Here is a 15,149-nt window from a genome sequence, read left to right as displayed (position 1 = left end):
ATGACTAAGTTAAAACGAGATTTTAGGATGGGACCTGACCCAATATGACTGTTGTCCTCATAAGAAGAAATTTAGACACAGAGAGAGAGATAACAGACACATGTGCATGCATGCAAAGCTTCGACCATGTTGAAGAGACAGCAGGAAGTGGCCATCTGCAAGACAAGGACAGTGGCCTCAAAAGAAACTAAACCTGCTGACACTTTGATCTTGGAATTTTATCCTCCAGAGCTGTGAGCAAATAAATGTCTGTTGTTTAAGCCACCCAGCCTGTTTTGTTATGGCAGCCCTAGCAAATTGATATGCTATGTAGGTGGTGTTGATATGTTTATGTGCATGTTTTTTCCCTTGCAAGACCATACACTATTTGGGAATAGTGACTATGTCTTTTCACTTTGCATCATCCTCACAGCAGCAGGTGGGGACACAATCACTCTTCAATAAATATTTGTTAGGTTGGTAATAAAAGGAAAAGAACATTTAGATTGTGATGCAATCATTGTTTTAAGCGATAAGTATTTTAAATAAAAATCAGTTTGGAACAGTACAGCCATTATATTTTTAAGGCTATTATATTTTCAGAGCATGTGTACAAATGTCACATGAAAATAAGTAAAATAAAAATTGTAAAACCTTTTTTACTCAAACATTTGCCAATAGTATTTATTTGATAAGAATCAAGCAAATTGTTCTTCACACACGTTTGTGCCAGAGTCATGAAGCAGTTACATGCCATTCTTTCTTCACTTTTCCTTCAAAATCCCATCTGCCTTTCACTCACTCATTCATTTAAGCAATTATTAAGTGATGACTATGTACCAGTTACTAGAACTAGAAAAATAAAGGGATGGCTATTCTTTCAAGACATAAATTATTTGTTTTGATGAAAAAGAATTTGTTGAGTTTGCATACATACATGATAGGTCTATTGAAACTATTTCAAGGCAAAACCCGATGCACAGCAATGACATCTTAATTACTCTTTAAATTGATAATAAAAAACAGATGATTTACCTGAAAGCACTGGAGTCAGACTGAATTTTGCCCACCTTTTCTTCCAATAAGGTAAGATCCAGGTGTTGGAGAGTGGTGGCTGGTAGTGAACAATTACTGCAGAATTTCCTTTTCAACTCTTCTGTCCAGACACATAGCCCTACCCAACATCAGTACATACATTATTTGAATAAAATCACAGTTGACATTGCTTTGTACAGTACAATATGCCATTAGACTGCATTAGAAAAACTACATTGAAAATAATTTCTAAGCCTATATTATCTTCAGATCCTGCATTTCCATCTTAAAAAAAAATCTTTCTAATTGGCTTGTTCCTCTGTAATAAAAATATCACTCTGATTTTACCTAATTCCATAGTCTCATAAAGGAAGTTCATCATCCTTACTCCCAACTTGTTCTCTCTCCAAAACACAGATCTGATCATCTTATTTCCCAGCTTAAGTTCTTCCACATTTTTTCCTTATCTGTAGGAGGTGACCCAAACTGTTTTGCAAGATACACAATGCCCTTTACAATCTGGAGACCCAGCTTCCCTTTTCAGTCTCTGTTCTTCTATATATTTGTTCCATACTTTCTGCATCCAGATTGAGTTGGTTGTTATTGCCTAAAATCACTGTGTTCTCTTGCATCCCTTTCCCTTTGCATACACTACTCCCCAGCCTGGTACTCCACATACCCTACCTCATCTGCCTTGTAAACATCTACTAAGCCTAATTTAATTCCATAAACACATATTAAAAACCAACTAAGGCTTCACAACTGTGCTAGGCATGGAAGATGCAAAGATGATTAGAACACATTTCCCAGATTCCAGTTTAGTACGGGGGAAAATATTAATATAAGGAAATAATCATGACTGTGGAAAAGTTATATAAAAAAAGAAAGAATAATATATGAGAAGAGGAAGAATGATGGTTCAAAGAAAATGACTTTTGAGCTAAAAGTTAAAATAACATTCAGAGGCACAAGTACGAGGAAAAGTGGAGATTGGAAAGGACAATCCAGACAGAGAAAACAGCAGGTGCACAGGCATGGGGGTGTAGAGCAGCAGGGGACGGGCACTCTGACATGACTACACTAGGAGATAAATGTGGAGAAACAGTGGCAGTTCGAGGGGTGCACGGATTCAGCTTTGCATTCTAACTGTGTCAAGACCTAGTTTCAAAAGCACATCCTGGTAAATACTTCATCACTTTCTCTTCTTTTTCAGCTCATAAGAGTCTTTACATGTATCTGTTAGAGCACTTGTCCTTGATACTGTAAGTATGTCTTTAAATTTGTGCTTTTTCCCATTAGGATGGTTAAGTCCTAAAGAAGAGGGATATTGGCTTATTTCATTTTCTATGTCCAACATTAATGCCATGTCTGGCAGAGGGTTAAAGTACAATAAAAACTCAATAGAAATAAGGGTGTTAAATAGTGTATGAGTGAAAACTAAGTTATATGTCAGAGTCTTGGCATCTTAAATCTAATCCAAGGCATCAGTTCTTTTTCATCTCTATTACTTAAACTGTCATTTACAACATGTCCATACATATAAACGCACATGTAATTTTAACATAAAATTTTTCCTCATTATAGATTGTTTTAAAATACTATTGACCCATGAACCCAAAGAACTTGGGAAAATACCTGGTACAAAAATATTTTGTAAATATTTTAGCACATCCTTAATTGTTTTTCTGCTTGACCACATTTACTTATGTGGGTTTCAAAAGTTTAAAATATGGAAATGTTGTATAATGGCTTATTTGAATTGCTAATTATAATCTATTTTATTGTCAGGAGGGCTGACTTTTAAGGAAATTTTATAAAGACTAACAAGCAAATAGTTCCACTTATTTATTAGAGTTCTTGTGAAATTTGTGCAAAAACTGATGTACTTTTGGAAGGACAAAATGAATGCTCTGTATGAAGAAATCATAATTTCAGCTAAGCAGTTGACAGGTCATAAAATAATATATTCATTACATAAAGATGCAATAAAATTTCAATTTCAGATTCAGCAATCTGTCTTTATGTGGAATATATTTAATTACTTACCAAGTGTTCTTGTTATATGAGCAAATGCCTCTTTTTATAATTTACTAATTAACATTGGGTGAAGGCTTTTCACTGAAACTTCTAAACAGGAAAATCAATGTACGGATTCTTTATAGCTACTACATAGAAATAGTAGAAGTCTTCCATATGAGTTTCATAATTTTTCTCACGCTTAAAGTTGAAAGAGCACCTGAAAAATTATATTTAAAAAAGAACTGAGATTAAACCCAATAATTAATAGAACAATGCAACTGTGGTTAGAAATCAGAATTGAGATATGATCTTTATCTGATTCAATTTAAAACTGATAATTAACTTTCCCTGTGTGTGTGTAGTATGTGTGTTTGTGTTTTAGCCTTCAGTGAGTGAACTGACCACAACTTATCTCTTCAGACCCATAAAACTCCACTTATTTTTGCATTTAACCTGCACCAGCTATACTGACCTTCTTTTAATGCTTTAAGTTCATTGACACTTCTGGAACTTTCTTAATGTCTCCTCTGCCCAGCACATTGTTTCTCCTCTTCCCTTTCTACTAAGTAACCACTATACAGCTCACCTGCCTCAATCACAGTATCCTTCCTGACTGACACCTTATCTGGAGATAGCTCCTCATTATGCTTCTTTCAGCACCAAGTAGTTTGTATTGTTCCATGTTGGCAGCATGGCAGAGAGGTTCAGATTATAGTTTCTAAAGTTAGAACATGGGAGTTTGAATTCCAGCCCTGTTGCTTTAAGTTATTAATGGGTGATGAAGACAAATGAGAAGTTGTATAGCATACTGTTTAAGAGAAAGCTTCTAGAGACAATATACCTAGGATCAAAACCTCAATATTCCATTTATTGGTTCTGGAATATCTTGGGTAAGTTACCAACATCGATGGGGCTTGGTTTCAGCAATTGTAAAACAGAGATATCGATAGAACCCAACTTATAGTTTGTTTTGTGTATTAAAACAGTACCTGAAACATAAATGTCTGGTGTCATAAGTAAGAATGTACCTTAGTACCTGGCCCATATTAAATGATCGATCATTTATATTTATGCTTATATAGTATTGCATTGTAAATATAGCATCAGTTGTGGGATTGTTTGTTTAATGTTTGCTTCTCCATTACACAGAAATATTCATGAAGACAAGGATATCCACCTGTTGGATACTGTAACCCCAAGACCTTATAACCCAGTGTCTAACATATAGGAGATGCTCAATAAATACCAGCTATCCAATGAATTAATCAATATTTGCCCTCAAGTGAAAGTTATAAAATCAATTAACTTGTAGTAACTTCTTGGCACTTTTGTAAGATTTAAATTAAATAAGATACATTAAAAACACCTGGCACACTGCCAAAAATATGGTTGGTATTAAAAAAATTATAAATTGTATATCTTCCCAGCTCTCTAAAGAAATCCCATTTATCTATTTAATAAATGACATTTGTGATCTCTGTCTCAATATGTCTTTTCTCTGTTCTTAGGACAATTTTTAGAGACATTGAAAGGTTATTCTTTAAAAATTTTGATCAGGTTTACCAGTTTCACTGAGGAGATGGTTTATAGAGCTCCTCATGCCAAAATTGTGAAAATTTATCTTAAACTCGTTTTTAACTTTCGTTTTTCCTGTAGCTCTTTGTGCCCCTATCGGAAAGTTACACTGAATAGTGAGGTTAGACCAGGTGATCTCTAAATGATCTTCCACTGTAAATTTGCTTTTATTCCCCATTGGGAGGACCATGAATCTTTAGCAGCCATAAGAGGAGCATGAATATACTCCTTGAACAATGCATGTGCAACCATGCAAACATACATACATACAGAGCTCTAACTATGCAAAAATGTATGCAACTTTTTTACCATGACAATAAAAAAGGTAACTGAAAATCTTCCATCTCCCATTTCACTGAGATCTTACAATAGTTTGTACTCTACCCAAGACCTCTAGAACATTTTTTTTCAGGGTAATTTATTTTTTATTTTACTTTGTTGGATGAAAGAGAATATGACATTTTATACTTACAAAAGGATTGAAAATAAGTATTTGGAATATTTCAATTTTTTTCAAAAACATTTTAAGTCATAAGCCACTGCAGGTGGACAGCTGCATTTGTTTCTTCTTATATTTGACCACCGAAGACCACAGACCTTTGGTAACAAAAAGCACAGGGGAAATTTTTCTCTCTAGTGCGTTTAAGTCACAGGTTAGAATAGGCACTTGCACTATTAGGAACGCAGAGGAGGCCCTGAGAGGCTGCCTCATCTATGACCTTTGCTGATGGGATAATACCTGGGAGCGAGCATTAGCTTGGCTCTTCTTCTGTGGGAATACTGCCAACTTAGCTAGCTTCTTAGGTTTGCTGACTTACTGCCTCTTACAGATCCACTTTTCAGGGACTTTTAAAATCAGGCTAGTTAACAAATGGAGTTCTTTGAACAGGTTGAATATGTCACACAAGTAGCAAGTTTTGTGACCCGTTCTTTGTCACTGAAATGTGCTGCCAGTGGTGACTGTTTTTCTAAAAGAAATCTCTGGAGCAGCTCTTATAACTCAAAAAACTCTGGCCTGTGATTTACCTTTAGAAATCCATCTCACTTCCGTGTATAAGAGAAGATGTGTGTGCTCTGCGTCCATCTCCTCACAGAGCTGTGGGGACAGATGTGAGCTAAGGGCATGGACTTTAATGTGGCTGACAATTTTAATCACATCCTGCAAAACGTTTAGTTCAGGTGACTTTTTCAGCTAGCCAGCATTTCTCTATGAATGACACAGTCCTCAGACTCACATTCAGAAGCGACCTTCCTGACTTGAATTGTGAAACCAGAAAGCCATCCAGTCATGGTAGCCTCTCCGTTTGTGCATATATTGACACAAAATGACCAATTCAGTTTTCCTGATATATAATCATTCAAATATTTGAATAGTTATGCAGCTGTGGTGTTGGTTGGCAACAAAAGTGCACACAACATATCCTTAGGCACATCGTCCTGAAAAATATGTTGCATAAAAACAAGCATTATTGCCTCGTTGTCAACATCCATAGACTCATCAACCCGGATTGTGTACCACAGTGACTCATTAATCCTCTCTAACAATTGTGCCTTCATATCCTCTGCTATTTCATCAATCCATCTAGTTATGGTGCTAGCCAAAACGGGAACATGTACCACCTTTTGAACTGAAGCCTCTCCTAAAACTTCATGGCAAATGTCCTTAGCAGCAGGCAGGGTCAACTGTTCACCAACAACAAAGGGCTTCTTAGCTTTAGCAATGCGGTTAGCCACTAAGAATGATGTTCTCAGTGCAGACACGGTTGATGAAGTGGTGGCCTTCAATAATTGCTTCTGTTCTTTGCGTTCACATGTTTGTCTTTTGAAAAACTCCAAAGGTTTGTCTTTTAATGCAGGGTGTTGGCCTCCATGTGGTGAAGCAGTTTGAAGTTTCATAGCTTCATAGGATAGCCTGTTGCCACCTATTATATGAAGTGGGCTTGGAGAATGTGAATCAGCTATTGCAATGAACCTTAATTTAAGTAGAACTCTTGGTATTTTCTTTTTCTATTAAATGCAGCTTTCATTTTGTTGGCAGTCTTAGAGTCTTCTGCTGTCTCAACAGTGGGTCTTTCCCCCGTTTCGAAGCTCTCCAGTGACATTGTTTTTTACTCATTTTTGCTAGGGTTAGCTTGTGGGCTTACCAAAACTGTGACTGAGGCCAGTGCACAGTGTAGGAAAGAGGCGTGGATGAAAGTGGTAAGTAAAATAACGGACTGGCCACGCACAGACTAAAATAAGTGTCGGATTCTGACTTAAAGCTGTGCCACCAGATGCAGTTGTACAATTGAAGTACTTCAACTCACTTGCCACTCTAAAGCCTGCCACTAGATGGAGCTTAATTATCATTTGCCACTCGCTGGTAGGGTTTTGACATGAGTCTGCAAGCAATTGATTTATTATGGTCTCTGTGCATTAAAACCTCTCCGCTAATGATAATCTGTATTTGCAGCTGCTCCCAGCACTAGTATCACAGCCTCAGCTCCATCTCAGATCATCAGGCCTTAGATTCTCATAAGGAGCGTGCAACCTAGATCCCTTGCACGCATGGTTTACAGTGGGGTTAGTGCTTCTAAGGGAATCTAATGCCCCCACTGATCTGACAGAAGGCAGAGCTCAGGTGGTGATGAGAGCAATGGGGAGCAGATGTAAATACAGATGAAGCTTCGCTCCCTTGCCTGCTGCTCACCTCCTGCTGTGCGGCCCTGTTCCTAACAGGCCCCAGACTGGTACCACTCTACAGCCCGGGGGGCTGGGGAACGCAGACATAGAGTACTACCCAGCCATAAAAATAAATGAATTAATGTTTTTGCAGCAATTTGGTTGGAACGGGCGACCATTACCCTAAGTGAAGTATCCTAAGAATGGAAAAATAAACACCGCATGTACTCTGTAATAATTTGGAACTAATTGGTGGGCACACACGGACACAGAGAGAAGTAAAAGTCATTGGAAATCAAGAAGGCAAAAGGGATAAGGGGAGGGGTAAAAAAACCCTCCCTATGAGGTATAATGAACACAATTCAGGCAATGGGCACACTTACAGCTCTCACTTAAGCATTGTAAAAGCTATCCATGTAATAAAAATTTTGTAACCTCTTAATATTTTGAAAAAGAAAAACGATTATATAAGGTAATGAAGATGAGGCCCCCACGAAGGGACTGCTGGCTTCACAAGAAGAGGAAGACACTGGAAGTGATATTAATATTCTTGCTCTCTTGCCTTGTTATGCCCTCTGCCATAATATAACTCAGCAAGAAGGACCTCATTAGACGCCAGTACTATGTTCCTGGACTTTCAATCCTCCAGAATCATGAGCTAAATAAACTACTGTTCATTATAAGTTATCCAGTCTATGGTATTCTGCCTTAGCAACAGAAAATGGCCTAAGATGACAAATTTCCCCTCATTATAACAGAGCAAGGACTTCTGCATCAGAAATGCTTGAGTTGTAATGTGGGCTCTGTCCCATCTTTCTGTGACACTTGGGAAATAATTAAATAGTGCTAAATGTCAGGTAATTCATCTGTAACACTATTTAACAGGGTTACTAGGACTCTACTTTCCCATAGCACAGCTTGCTTCCTTTTGTAAAAACCACAATTGCAATTAATTGTCTCCTGTATCTGAATCTCCAGTCTTCAGAAAAGTGTCTGAGAAATTTGACAGTCAATAAAACAATTATGTACTTTGTTCTATTGATTACATGTGAAGTCCTTAACATAGTTTCTCATATGCAATAGAAGTTCATTACATGGAGTTATTATTATTTATTGTTCCCTCCTTCATAAATTAGGTAGGCAAAATACTATTCCAGGAATAAAGGTGAGAAATTAATTGTTATTCTAAGGAGTTATTTATTCAAAATTGTTTCTTTAGCATCTTCTTTGTACTGAACATTATGTTCAGAATGGAATAAAAAATACACATAATACACATTTTACTTTATTTTTTCATTTAGTGCAGAAACCATTACCTTTTTTCTGGGCATTATCTACTCCACAGAGACAAAGATGAGCCTCTAAACAAATTTTTTTTTTTTTTTTTGAGACAGAGTGTCGCTTTGTTGCCCTGGCTAGAGTGAGTGCCGTGGCGTCAGTCTAGCTCACAGCAACCTCAAACTCCTGGGCTTAAGCAATCCTACTGCCTCAGCCTCCCGAGTAGCTGGGACTACAGGCATGCGCCACCATGCCTGGCTAATTTTTTCTATATATATTTTAGTTGGCCAGATAATTTCTTTCTATTTTTAGTAGAGACGGGGGTCTCGCTCTTGCTCAGGCTGGTCTCAAACTCCTGACCTCCAGCGATCCACCCACCTCGGCCTCCCAGAGTGCTAGGATTACAGGCGTGAGCCACCGCGCCCGGCCCTCTAAACAAATTTTTACCGTACAATTCCACCTCTACACATCATAGCAGATTATCAGGGTGAACAACTGACCCTACTAACCTAGTAATGTGTTTCTCAAGAGACACTCATTTAATTTTTGTGGAAAATTAGATCACTGTTTTGAGCCATGATTTGGACATTTCTTGGTTTTTGCAGAGATAACCTAGTTCTTAGAAATGGGATAATGAATTTTGATAGACAATGCAGAATAAAGACATGCAAGAAAAGACTAAATGAATTACTGAAAGAGTTTTAGTTTCTGCTTGAAACCCTCTTCTGAACACTGTGTTCTTACTCTAGGTTCTATGACATAACTTGTACATATAAAACTTTGCAATTAATTTTTACTCTAGTTAGTTTGGGTTAAGATTTGTTGTTTCCAATTAAAAGAGTAACACATTAAAACTCATTTATGCATCTTCAAAAAGGTAGGGATCTTATTATAGGAGTGTGAATGTCCCAGTCCCTTTTCTATAGCATCTCGAAATTTTTAAAATTCCATTTACTATCTGCTATTATTGTTCTTGTTAGTATGTATGTCCTTGAAACTCTAGATGGTATATTTACCTCTACAGTTTCCTACCAAAATATTAATCATAGATATCATCAGTTTTACTGTAATACAATCAGGATGATTTACTAGCTATAATTGGAAAATTCTAAATTAATGTTAGCCTTGTTAACCTTCTAATTTGTTTGGACAAATTGAGAACCAGCTTAGAGCCAAATGGGAGTATAGAAAGCATTTTAGTCCAACTTATTCTGAATATAAAGAAACCAGGCTTGAAAGAGTTGCAGTAATTTCACTCTCTTCAGTACCCTTTGTACCTCAACACATTCACCATTGCCCTTGCATTGTGAATATTTTTAGACACTAGACATTTGCTAATCATTACAATAGAGTAAATCATATTCTCTAAATTTATCTGTATTTATTTATTTATCTCAGAACATTATGGGGGTACAAATGCTTTGGTCACATAAATTGCTTTTGCACAGCCCAAGTCAAAGATACAAGCATGCCCATTTCCCAGACAGTGCACCTCTCACCCATTAGGTGTGAATTTACCCATCCCCTCCTCCACCTTCCCACCTGCGCGATCCCCAGTGAATGTTACTTCCATATGTGCATATAAGTGTTGATTAATTAGTACCAATTGAATGATGTGTACATATGGTGTTTGTTTTTCCATTATGGTGATACTTCACGTAGAAGAATGGGACCCAGTTCCATCCAGAATAACACAAGAGGTGTTAGTTCCCCATTTTTTATGGTTGAGTAGTTCTCCATGGTATACACATACCACATTTTATTAATCCACTCATGTACTGATGGGCACTTGCCTTGTTTCCACATCTTTGTAATTGTGAGTTGTGCTGCTATAAACATCTACCGGGGTTAGTCATTTTCACAGAGATTTCTAAGTTTCAGGGAAAAAAATACAATGTTGAAACCCTGTGATATTTCATTTGACGTGAATAAAGTTCTTAAGCTGCTTTTCTTTCTAATTAGCTCCAACTCAGGGAATCAGAAGGAAGATGAATATTATGTACCATAAAATTCTACTGAAGTAGAATAGTATTTTAATTATATTCCATGAATTATTAAATATTTCTCAGAAAGAAAGGCTACATGGTGTATTCAGTGGAAAATTCATGAGAAAAAGACAGTGAGAGCTGTGTTTACACCTACCAGTGCCACTAAGTTGCTAGATGCTAGGAGGAATTGAAACTGTGAGAAAAGAATAAAGGATTTCAAAAGTCACTTCCAGCTAGCTATTAAGTTCCTGTTTATGATAATAAAAAATAAAGTTCTAAGATATTTTCACAACCAAATTTTATTCATCTCCTTAAAACAGTGCAATTTTACTACTTCAGTTGCCTCTCTACATTTTTACTTCCAATAACTGTATGTTCACTGAAGCAACTTTAAGTCAGACTGAATCGTTTTAAAATGACTGATGATCAAATAATTGATTATAGATGTGGCTCCATTGTATAGGGATTCATTGCATGATGAACCTCCTATTCATTGTTAGCATAATAAAGCACCACCAATTATGCACTGACATTTGCCAGAATACTTGAATACTATTTATGTATTTCTCATAGCTGTTATACCTGTACTTAAAACTAGTAATAGGTCATTTTTAGCAGTATTCTCAAAGAAGTAATTAGTGTTCTACATTTAAATTAAATTTAGTATCCCCAGGAGAAGCGGAAGTATATAATGTTAATTTGTTTGTGTTTATAGAGTTCAGATTTTCTTTAATTAATGAGTTCAGTCAATTTCTAATGTACTCTATGTGAAATGATCATGTTTTCTGAAATTGCCCTTGAATAATTATACGTAGTTGCTGTAGAGAAATAGTTCAGTTCATCAATTAACGATTTGATCCTGGATTATTATATTCATTTAATTAAAGTCACATAAGTTTTCGATTTTAATGGCATTCATTATATTGTTAAAAAAAAGAATCATTTATTTTCAGAAAATAAAAATTTCTTTTATTAACACATTCTTTAATTTGTCAAAAAAAGAACAATAGGTTAGTCATTTAATTACAAAATAGCTCAGCTCTTTTCTTAAAAAAATCATAGTATTGCTAATTGGAATAATTTGACATAAATAATATTTGGCAGTTTAATTTTGTGAAGCTTGAATAGTACATGAGGTCATTAAAATGAAAGATTTCTAGCAAAATAACTATATGAAAATCCACTGGAAGAGACTCTGACATCAACATTTTGAGAAAAATAAGACCCTTTGGAATCACTTTCCTCTAGTACCTTCACACCCTTAGCAGAACATTACGGCCCAACAAACCAATGTACGTGTTTATAGGTATTCTGTGTTTATGTGAAGGTTGTGGCATCCCTGTTCTTGATCATGTTGTCCATTCTTTTTCCAAAACTATGTATAAAACAGGTTTTCAGGTCTGTCCAAAGTGTTAGGTCAAGTCTGGGTAGCCTTTTAACATTTAGAGGACAAGACTTATTGCTAAAAATCTTTTTCTTGATATTAACACACATTCTCAAAACCAAACGTGGTCCTGAGTTTTTTAAAAAAAGAGCAAAATACATAGGGAGCAGCTAAGTATTTTGTTAATGACCACCCTGAACCTTTGAAGTTCATAATTATAATATCTTATATGTTAAAATGTCTTCCATTTACATTTTGATTGGCTCATTACAACTAAGTATGACATTTGGATAAGTGGAAAATTTGTTTTTGCTTTTACTTTTATATTTTAAGATTTATAAATCAAATATTTTGTCATCACTGCAATGAGCTAATTTTCAACATCATTTAAAAAATTCTTTTTTTTTCCTTTTTGTAAAGGGAAAAGTAAACTATGTAAAAACACTTTGGTTTTTAATATTCAACAGAAAACTTAAATGGCTTTAATTGTACAATCTTACTTGAATCTTTCCCCAAATCAGCCAAGTTTATTCGAATGTTTAATAACATGCGGGGCACAGTGGCTCATGCCTGTAATTCCAGCTATTCGGGAAGCTGAGCCAGGAGGATTGTCTGAGCCTAGGAGTTTGAGACCAGCCTGGGCAACACAACAAGACCCCGTGTCTGAACAAAAAGTTCAATAACACAGTCTAGCAATATTAAAAGCATAATTATGATTTATTTAATTTTTAAAATTTCTTTGACTTTATACATTGACGAAGTAGATCACTCTGCTATTGAAAAGAATATATTTCAATGGGATATAAAAAGTGCAATTTTATTTGCCTTTTTGCATTTTTACTTTTTTCCATTTTTATTCATATTTTCAATTTCTCTAAAATGACCTATATTTAGAAGGCCAAGCACTGAAGTGTCTAATGCTAATGCATATTGAGAAAATAATAAACTTTATAACCTTCCTCTGCATGAAAAGTGTTTCTCATCAGTAACATTTCCTGACATTTGTATCATCCAGAGATATCAAATAATTTACTCCATAGGACTCCTCGTTTCTATATCTAGAAATCCATGGTGATATCAGAGGGAATAAAAGGTGTTCCTTAAGAGCAGTGACCCATTCAAGTGAGGTTTCCAGCTCTCTCTTAAATTCTTGACCTTAAGAATCTTTAGGGTAAGAATCTTTGCAATTTAGGAAAAATATTAGGAATAAACATAAGCCATCTGTTTCCCCAGGGCTGTTGTCCCCTTAACACTTTTTCATCTATCTTTAAAATGCATAAATATGATCTCAGTAAAGTTGTTTAGCTTTATCATTATACAGAAAATATGATGAGTCTTTGAAAGATAGTTTGAAAAAGTAAAAGTGCTTCAAGATACATGGTACATTCCAAACTATACATGCATATGTTAAACAAAGATAAGTTAAACAAATAGTCCACAATTATGCAATTAGTAAATGTGAGAACCCCATTCAGTCTACTTCCAAAGTCCATAACCATCATTAGGATGTATCATCTTCCCAAAAGTTTTTCAAGTTAAAGTCCTAAAATTATAAACCCAGAGAATCTTAAGCCTAATACAGTTTTAAGGTTATCTAATACAACCTTTTCATTCAGTTGGTTAAAGTCTACTCTAAAACATCTACATCCATCATTTCCAGTGTTGATTAACTTACTATTTGTCCTTTTACCTTTAGGCAGCTTTTCTCTGACCTTCAATGTTATTGATTACTACTAGGTCCCAGATGTTCTTTCAAATCCTAGACATTTCACAGTGAGATGATAGATATGGTCCTCATTCCCATGGAACTTACTTTCTAACAAAGGAGGCAAATAAAACAAGATTTTTTGATAGTGATTAGGAGCTATTTGAGATTGGGTAGCCAAAGGCCTCTTTAAGGACATATATGCTAAACAATCATGACAAGAAGAATCTAAGCACATAAAGATAAGGAAAAAAACCACTAAACATCCCCCAAAATTCACTAAAGTATTTAATTAAATTGACAGTTCAGGAACAGAGAAGATCCTACGTGTCTGGAGCAAGGAAAGGAAACCATGAAAAAACATTGGAGATACAAACAGGAAACAAAAACATATATGACTTTATAGATTCAACTAAAATTTGATACTATTTTTTTTTTTTGAGAGACAGCATCTTGCTTTTTCACTCAAGCCTGAGTGCAATGGCCTGATCATAGCTCACTGCAGTCTTGAACTCCCAGGGTTCAGGCAATCCTCCCGCCTCAGCATCTCAAGTAGCTGGGACTATAGTTGTGTACTCCTGTGCCCAGCTAATTGTTTTGTTTTTTGTAGAAACAGGGTCTTGCTTGTTGCCCAGGCTGGTCTCAAACTCCTGGCCTCAAGCCATCCTCACCTCTGCCTCCCAAAGCTCTGGGATTGTAGGCACGAGACAGCACGGCCAGCCAAAAATTTATACTTTTGTTCTTGTAAGTAGCATTGTATTTTTAAGGCTTTCTGTTGTAAAATGGCCAAAAAAAAAAAAAAAAGCAAGGAGACCAGTGAGACCTAGTGAAAAATGGAAGTGGCTTAAACTAGGGGCATACCAGTGGAGATGAAAAAAAGTGAAGGGTATCAAGGTATACTTGTAGGTTAATTCTGAAGGACTTCCTTGTGGATTAGGTTCGGAGAGGGAAGGAAGTAAAGCAATCAAGAAGTAGTTTTAGGATTTGGTTTGATGAAAGAGCCATGCCATTTACTAAGACTGAGATGACTTGGAATGAATACATTAAATTGGAGAGGGAATCAAAGGTTATATCTTGGTAGAATGAGTTGGAGATGTCTGTTAGACTTAGCAGATGGAATATATACCCTTGTCATTTTTACTTAATTGAGTCTAGTTCTACCCTTTACTGTCGTGGTCAAAAAATACATTCTGTCTCCTCCATATTGCAATTTTTCAAATAATGTTATAATTCTCTTCCAATATTCTTTGATAACACACATTGCCATCACTGCCATTTATTATCCTCTATATATGTTGAATTTGCTTATAAATGATGCAAAAATTGGGAATGATGCAAAAAGTGGGAAAGGGGAAAAAGTGAATATGTCTATCCTGCTTAGAATTTCATTCTACTCTTTAAACTGGAAATTATTTTTGCATTTAGTTGAGAAATTAAAAATGTACTTTTTTAATGTTTATCTTTTTTTAGGGAAAAGGGTGATCAATGACTCTTGTGTACTTTTTAAGTTAGAAATATCCTTAAT

The sequence above is a fragment of the Lemur catta genome, chromosome 7 (genome assembly GCF_020740605.2).
Source record: "Lemur catta isolate mLemCat1 chromosome 7, mLemCat1.pri, whole genome shotgun sequence".
In the NCBI taxonomy this organism is placed as follows: domain Eukaryota; kingdom Metazoa; phylum Chordata; class Mammalia; order Primates; family Lemuridae; genus Lemur; species Lemur catta.
The sequence above is the reverse complement of the archived record's forward strand: the minus strand, read 5'-3'. Positions refer to the sequence as shown.